Source organism: Chiloscyllium punctatum, chromosome 12 (genome assembly GCF_047496795.1).
Source record: "Chiloscyllium punctatum isolate Juve2018m chromosome 12, sChiPun1.3, whole genome shotgun sequence".
In the NCBI taxonomy this organism is placed as follows: domain Eukaryota; kingdom Metazoa; phylum Chordata; class Chondrichthyes; order Orectolobiformes; family Hemiscylliidae; genus Chiloscyllium; species Chiloscyllium punctatum.
In genome coordinates, this window is record NC_092750.1 from 86,887,555 (window position 1) to 86,894,415 (window position 6,861).

Sequence of the window (6,861 nt, forward strand, 5' to 3'; positions counted from 1 at the left end):
ACTAAATCAAAGTAGAGTTGGGGGGAGGGGGCAGCGGTGGAGATAAAGCACTGTATCCCCTGCGGTGCCCACCTCTATCTAAAGGCATCGATAGCATTGATCCACACCACATGCTCCTTCTCCAAGGACACCCTGCTGTGTAGCCTTTATCCTCAATCATAGAATAAAATCCCTACAGTGTGGAAGGAGAGCATTGGTCCATCAAACCCGACTGACCATCCGAAGAACATCACGCCCAGAGCACTCTAACACTGCATTTCCCATGGCTGATCCACCTATTCTGCACAATCCTGGACACGGTGGACAATTTAGCACGACTGATCCACCTGACCTGCACATCTCTGGGCTGTGGGAGGCAACCAGAGCACTTGGAGGGGACCCACACTATCATGGGGAGAATGTGGGAACTCGACGCAGGCCGTTGACCAAGGCTGGACTCCAACCTTGTACCTGATGCTGTGAAGCAGCCGTGCTACAGTCACAATTTAAATCAAAGCAGATGATCCCTGCTCATTGTCACATTGCTGTTTGTGGAGACTTACTGCCCAGAGAGACATCCTGAGGTTCAGAAAGTGGCAATGTAAGTTCAGTCACCTCCAGCCCAGTTAATATGGTTAACAACAACCACATCAATACTCCAACAGTGTCATCATGTACAAGGTCCACTCCTGACTCTGATGGACAGTAACATCAGAATCAGAGTCCTGCAGTCCACATGGAGCAGGGGGATGACCACTTCCCTGTGAGCACTCACTGGGCTCTCAATCGTGTTGAAGACGAAACAAATCTCTTGTCACACAGGGGGTTGAACAGCTCCTATCCAGAGTGAACCCGCTGGGGTCTTGGGGGCAGAATGAATCACTGAATCCCTTCTCCCACACTGACCATCGGAATGTCCTCTCCCCCTGTCTGGACTCACTGGCGACTCCGCAGATGCTGCATTTGAGTGAATCTCCCCCACACTGGGAACAAGTGAATGACCTTTTCCCCAGAGTGAGCTCGCTGGTGTTTAAGCAGGTCAGAGGACTGAGTGAATGCTTTCCCACACACTGAGCAGGCGAATGGCCTCTCCCCGGTGGGAATGCACTAATGTCTCCGCTGATGAGAGATTTGAATGAATCCTTTCTCACACGTGGAGCTGGTGAAGGGTCTAAATCCACTGTGCCATCTCTGGTGCCTCAGCAGATTGTAAGATCGAGTAAATCCCTTCCCATATGTGAAGCAGGTGAACGGCCTCTCCGCAGTGTGACTGTGTCGGTGAGTGTCTCACTGGGAGGGGTAAGTGAATTCCTCATTCTGATTGAGAACGTCCTCCTGTTTTCTCAGTTATTATTGACAATCTCATTCCCCTCGCACCAGAACCTGTTCCAGTGTTACAGAAACAACAGAATGGTCAGCTACAGCTGGTTACCTGACTGATCACTGGACACGAACGGTTCACTCTCCACAGATGCAGCCAGACCTACTGAATTTTTCCAGCAATTTCTGATTTTGTTTCTGATGTCCCAGCATTTGCAGATGTTTAATTTTCCAATACTCATCTTGTCTGTTACAGAGGAGTTTATTGATGAAATTAGAGAGGTTTGAAAGTTGTACATTAGGTCACACATCAGCTATGATCATCATGAATGGCAGAGCAGAGTTGAGGGGGTGAATGGCCTCCTCCTGTTCCAATGAAAGTTATCCATCGGCAGCTTGTGGTAACATTTCCCCTCACTGCTCACTTCACCTCCATGTCTAACACACTGTTACTGACTGAACAAACCTGCTCATGTTCAGTGGCTCCCTCTCCTGCCACCCGGATTTAACTCTCATCATGGAATGCTGTCTTGTATTACTGCAGGAAAGCCCATAAGGACTAATCCTGGAGTCTGTATCCCCTGGGATCCACAATCACTGTTTATTTCCTTCTTCCTATTTCATTCTGGCTATTGAAATCTCGGTTTCAATCCATTCTCCTGTCATGCTCTTTAACATGCCCATGTGGGTGGACTAGAGGCAGGACTAGGTGACTAGGGAAGTGGGGATTAGGCGGAAGCACGAGGAGTGGTGACAGCAAAGACAGTTCTCATTGGAACGGCAGAGTTTCTCCGTGACCCAGTGAGTGGCGAGAAACCTGAGTTTGTGGGGGAAAGCATTCAATCAGGGATTTGGTAAGACACTCAGACATTGACCTGTCCAACTGATTGTTAACTCAGATAGATAGAAAGAAAGATGCACATTTAGATAGCACCTTTGATGACCTGGGGCAATGAAACCTGCTTCCAACCCAATGATTTCAACCACAAATCTCTGAAAACACAGACACAAAGCTTTCTACATGTATCAGGCTGTCTCTGAGCCTCCTCTTTTCTTGAGAAAAGCGTTTTGAGCTGTTCAGCCTTTCCTGGTGATTATAACCGCTATGTTCCTTTAGGATTTGTGACTGAACCTTTACTTTCCTGTTCCTTGTGAGTGATGAAAGGAGCAGAAACAGTTCCTGACCTGTGAGGGGTTTGGTTGGAGTATTTATATTTACAAATCCATTCCCACCCTCACATACAGTGTGAAATTGATGTAAAACTGAAGGGAAGGATTGACTGAGCACCCACAGAATCATATGTGTGAGTTGAATGAACCTGGCATGAGGAAAATGGGACAACACTGGCAACTAGTTAGAATCACAGAATCTAGTGGGTGCAGAAAGAGTCTATTCGGCCCATCGTGTCTGCAATGACCTGCTCACCCACCCTACCCCCATAACCCCACATTAACCATGGCTAGCCCAACCCACATAATTTGTACATTGCAGCCATGTGAGCATGGCCAATCCAGTAACGTTACACATCTTGTGGGAGGGTCACAAATTACATCCAAATGCTCGGAATTGTGGACTTGACTCTGACACAAATGCTCTGCTTTTCAAAATAAAATCAGGGGGAAACTGCAACCGGAAATATTTCTGATTATCTCAGGAGGAAGAGAATTTAAAACTCGTGCCATTGACCCAGGGGGCGCAGTGATAGTTACAGAGTTCTGGGAACCATCAGAAATGTAACAGGTTGTGAGCAAGGTGGAGATGAGACAAGGACAGAAAGACAGTCAGTCACACTGGGGAAGGCAGGAGAGATTAAACAGCAGAAATGGTCGTCCCGCAAGGCCACGGGGGATAGAATTAGGACTGGGAAAGAAACAAGGAAACAAGGTGTGCAGCTGTCAAAGAAATATGTTAAAAACAGATTATAAAAGCATAGAGGGCAGAGTACAGTCTGAAATTGTTGCTCTCAATGGTGAGTACAAAAAGCTGTAAAGCCTGGGGAGTTTACAGCCTACACATACTCAGGATTGGCCAAGTGGCCTCGAACTGTGCTGTAACTTTCTGATAATTTTTTTTCTGACATTTGGGTTAAAGTCTGATGACGCTAGTAACTTTTCAAATTGGACTGGAGTTTAATATTCTGGAGGAGTATCAAATAAATCACATTGATCCCATTCTGCAGATCTTAGTCCATTATCCTGCATGTTCCAGCATTTCAGTTACATCCATGTCCTGCCGGTGGGACAGGACGTACAGGGATGGTGACGATGGTGTCTAAGTCATTGTAAGCTATGATTCTGTGCGTATGATTGTGTCAGCTTGTTGCTTGACTAGTCTGTGTTCCAGCTCACCCAGTAAGATGTTAGCAGGGTGAGACACTACAGTTGGAGCTCCTCTTCTCGCCAGTTCCTTTCATTTCTCCTTTTAAATAATTCCTTTCTCTCTTACTCTCCACTTTGCAGACTCTGACACAAGTGTCTCAACATTGAATCATGACAATTTTTTTTAAAAGAACATGTCTCTACAAGAAAACCAATGGAGGAAAATACATTATTATTACATCAACTGCATTTTTAAACAAAAACAATCCTGTTCAATAAACACTCTCATTTTTTCCTTCAATTCTATCAAGCGAGCTGTTTTATTTGTTCTCTCAGTTTACTGATCTTAATAAATATCCCATCAATTTCAGAACAACATGCTGACAAAGTATTGAATCAATTTATCTGCATAGGTTTTAGCATTAGTTATTAAGTCATTACCATTGTAATAATTGCATAATAATTGGTCTGGGGAACAAGTATACTGAGGTTCACTATTTAATTTATTGACTGTTTGAAAAATGGTACAGTATATCCTTTTTTTCATGATTCTAACAGTAATTATTAAAGAATTTGCATGACAATAATGGTTTAGTTTAGTCTTGCTAACAACTACAGTGAAGTTTATATCTGAATTTAATCCAATCTTCCCTAGTACCTATACAGTAATATAAAAATCCATTTTATTTCCAATCAACGCACCTACAAAAGAATCCATTATTTCTGATGCAACACGCACTGTTAAAAATATGACTTTTGCTCATTTGAATGATCTGTGTAATCCCAGCCTTATAAATTTAGAAAAACCTAATTACTTTTCCCTGCAACAATTCCTGTTGATTTTTGCACAGCACAGTCAAATAGCAAGATAAAATTTATCATTATTCATAAGTATGCCAATAGAATTTTGAATATCTATATGTTGCTAATATATAAATGTTCATTTCCATCCATAGAATATAGAACAGTACAGCACAGTACAGGCCCTTTGGCCGTGATATTGTTCCGACCTTTTATCCGACTCTAAGATCAAACTAACCAACATGCCCTTCATTTACTATCATTCATGTACCTATCCAAGAATTGCTTAGATGTCTCTGATGGATCTGAATCTACTCCCACCACTGGCAGTGCATTCCACGCACCCACCACTATCTATAAAGAAACTGTCTCTGACATCTCCCCACAACTTGCCCCATTCACCTTAAAATTATGCCACTTTGTGCGGAAAAGTCTTTCATTATCCACTCTATCTATGCCTCTCATCTTACACAAAGCTATCAAGTAAACTCTCATCCTCTTTCACTGCAATGACCAAAGCCCCAGCTCCCTCAACCTTTCTTCATAAGACATGCCCTTCCAGTCCAGGGAAAATCTCGATAAATCTCATCTACACCTTCTCTAAAGCATCCGCATCCAATGTGTAATGTGGTGATCAGAACGGAACACAATATTCCAAGTGTAGTCTCACCAGGGATCCATAGAGTTGCAATATAACTTTGTGGCTCTTAAACTCAATCTCCCTGCTAATGAAAGCCAACACACCATGCACCGTTTTAATAACCCTATCATCTTGGATGTCAGGTATGAGGGATCTATGGACGTGGACCCCACGATCCCACTCTTCCTCCACATTGTCAAGAATCCTGCATTTAATCTGAAAATATGCATTCAAATTTGAAATTCAAAAATGAATAACTTCACATTTTCCCTGGTTGAACTTCATCTGCCACTTCTCAGCCCAGCTCTGCATCCTGTCAATGTCCTCTAGCAACCTACAAAAGCCCTCCACACTACCCACAACTCCACCAACCCTCGTGTTATTGGCAAACCTCCTAACTCACCCTTCCACTTCATCATCCAAGTCATTTGTAAAAATCACAAAGAGCAGAGGTCCCAGAATAATCCCTTCAGAACACCATTGGTCACCATGCTCCAAGCTGAAAACTATCTATGTAATCTCACCCTGTCTTCTATGGCCCAGCAAATTTATTATCTAACCAGGCAGGTTTCCCTGTATCCCATGCCTCATTACTTTCTACCATGGGGAACCTTAGCAAACTCCTTGCTAAAATCCATATACACCACATCCACTACTCTGTCCCCACCAATGTGCTTGTCACATCCTCATATAATTCAATAAGGCTTGTGAGGCATAACCTGCCACTCACAAAGCCATGCTGCCCATCTCTAATCAATCTATACTTTTCCAAATAATCATAAATCCTGTCTCTCAGAATCCTCTCCAATAATTGCCCACAACTGATGTAAGACTGACTCATCGATGATTCCCAGGATTATCTCAATTGCCTTTCTTGAATAAGCGAATAACGTTTGCCACCCTCCAATCATCTGGTATGACTCCAGTGGACAGTGAGGATGCAAAGATCATTGCCAAAACACAGTAATCTCTTGCCTCCCTTCCCATAACAACCTAAGTTATATCCTTTCTGGACCAGGGGACTTATCTATCCCCATGACTTTTCAATATTTTCAGCACATTATCAGACTTAACATCGACCTGTTCGACCATATCAGCCTGTTTCATGCTGTCCTCACAAAGAACAACGTCCCACTCACTCGTGAATACTGAAGCGAAGTACTCATTAAGGACCTCCCCTACCCTCTCAGACTCCTGGCACAAGTTTGCTTCACTATAAGGGGTATTAATGTGGAATTACGCCTCAGCACTGAATTAATGTAAAGATATTGCAGTGTACAATCACTCGATTACTTTGAATATTGAACTGTATTTTAACTGAGAAAACACACTTGAATTGATTTGATTATATTTCACATCATGCTAATGTTTGTTGTATTTCGAACCACAATAAGAGTTTTATTTTTACATATATAAAACTTAAAATTCATCACACGTTTATGTACAGAAAATAGAATTACCATCTGCTTGTTCCTTCCTTTTTCAATGACTGTTCATTTTGAATTTGTGGAAGTTGTACGTTGTTGAAAGGAAGGGAATATTCAGCTGAATATTCACATTGAATGACTGATGCATTTTTAAATCAAAGTACAATGAGCACACAGTTTTGTCAATTTGTATTTCAAAGAATTGTCATGAGATTCCTGTTTATTTAAGAGTATCATTCATTTATTCTATTGTTATTGTAAAATATTGTTCAATTTCCAGTCCATTACACTCAGAAACTACCTAATTAATTCCCATTCAAATTACAACAATAAACGGCTGATTAGTTTTCATTTGAGAAACTACACGAAACACAA